Raw genomic sequence first — 2,026 nt, forward strand, 5'->3', positions numbered from 1 at the left:
GGAGAATGGAGGAGAAGGGTTGGGGCGTGACCACAATCTGTCTCTATGTCTCTGTCTGTCTGGCGAGCGCACGCACCCTATAGGTAAAACCTCTCCAAAAAAAAAAAAAAAAAAGAGGAGGACTCGAATTACTAAAATTAGAAATGAGAGTAGATGGGTCGGGTCGTGGCTGCGAAGACGTGAAGCTCCCCAGGAGGACTCCTCCTGCTCTGGGTCGGCGCTCGCCTTGCCCTCGGCCCAGCCCCGCCTCCGGCCCCTCGCGCCATGGAGAATATGAAGCTGATCCAGAAGGCCAAGCTGGCCGAGCGCTACGAAGACATGGCCACCTGCATGAAGGTTGTGACTGAGCAGGGCGCCAAACTGTCCAACGGGGAGCAAAACCTGCTGTCGGTGGCCTACAAGAACATGGTCGGGGGCCGTAGGTCCGCCTGGAGGGTCATCTCAGCATTGAGCAAAAGACCGACACCTCCAACAAGAAGTTGCAGCTAATTAATGGCTATTGGGAGAAAGTGGAGTCAGAGCTGAGGTCCATCTGCACCACGGTCCTGGAATTACTGGATAAGTATTTAATAGCCAATGCAACTACTCCAGAGAGTAAGGTCTTCTATCTGAAAATGAAGATTACTTCCGGTACCTTGCTGAGGTTGCATGTGGTGATGATAGAAAACAAATGATAGATAATTCCCAAGGAGCTTACCAAGAGGCATTTCAAATAAGCATGAAAGAGATGCAACCCACACACCCAATCCGCTAGGAGCTGGCTCTTAACTATTCTGTATTTTACTATGAAATCCTTAATAACCCAGAGCTTGCCTGCACATTGGCTAAATCAGCATTCGATGAAGCCATTGCAGAGCTTGATACACTGAATGAAGACTCATACAAAGACAGCACCCTCATCATGCAGTTGCTTAGAGACAACTTAACATTATGGACATTAGACAGTGCAGGAGAAGAATGTGATGCAGCAGAAGGGGCCGAAAGCTAGATGCATACAGGGTGTCATCCTCCTTCACCTCGAGAAAACTTTTTACGTGTCCCCATTCCTATTCCACTCGGATTTCCTATAGAAAGAAACCCACTCCTGTGTATGGAATCAGCCGTTTATAGTCTTTTTACATTGCAGCTTTGGGAAACTCCATTCCTTGATTTGTGTTTGTCTTGGCCTTCCTGGTGTGCAGTTCCTGTTGTAGAAAAATATTAATAGCTTCATTTCATATAAGCATAAGCAATTTCCAAACACTTATGTAGAGAACTAAAACTTACTCGGTATTTAAGTAATCTGAACCAGTTCTGCAAGTGACTGTGTTTTTGTATTACTGTGAAGATATGAAAATGTAGTTAAATACAACTTAAAGAGTGTTCTACATAACTTCTTAATTTCTACATTCCCTCCCTTACTCTCCTTTGGGGGTTTCCTTTCAGTAAGCAACTTCTACATGCTCTTAATATATTCCTTTTTAGTAGGAATCCAGAAGTATTAGATTGAATGGAAAAGCACTTGGCATTTCTGGGCTGGGGATCACATGTTTAAATGCCTCCGATACCATATATTATGGGGGTCAGGTATATTGTGACAACAGGGAGTCTCCTTATTCATTCTTCATTTGCTGCTGTTTAAGTTGACAGTTTCCCTTCCCAATGGAAGTTCACTTACACCTCCTGCCTTTGTAGCTCTGGTATTCACTTTACTATGTAATAGAAGTTGCATGTTGCCGCCAGAATCCAAGCATGACTTTTGGCAAATTAAAGTGCATGTCATTTCGTACTACACTAGAAAGGGGAAACCAATTAAAGTACACACACCCAAGTCTAAAACTCCAGTACTTTTCCATGCAGATTTGTGCACATGTGAGAGGGTGTCCAGTTTGTCTAGTGATCATAGAGAGTTGGACCACTATTGTGTGTTGCTAATCATTGAAATGTAGTCCCCCAAAAAAGCCTTGTGAAAATGTCATGCCCTATGTAATGAGAGAGAGTAACAAAATAAAATTACATTTTTTTTTTTTTTGGAGAGGTTTTTGCT

General features: G+C 43.5%; 1 pseudogene; it reads left to right on the plus strand.

Annotated features, from left to right (window-relative positions):
* The first annotated feature begins 264 nt into the window (after positions 1-264).
* On the plus strand, positions 265-1,250 carry LOC102469060 (14-3-3 protein theta pseudogene; annotated as a pseudogene).
* Positions 1,251-2,026: the final 776 nt, after the last annotated feature.

Source organism: Tupaia chinensis, unplaced genomic scaffold (assembly GCF_000334495.1).
Source record: "Tupaia chinensis unplaced genomic scaffold, TupChi_1.0 Scaffold000532_1, whole genome shotgun sequence".
Classification (NCBI taxonomy): domain Eukaryota; kingdom Metazoa; phylum Chordata; class Mammalia; order Scandentia; family Tupaiidae; genus Tupaia; species Tupaia belangeri.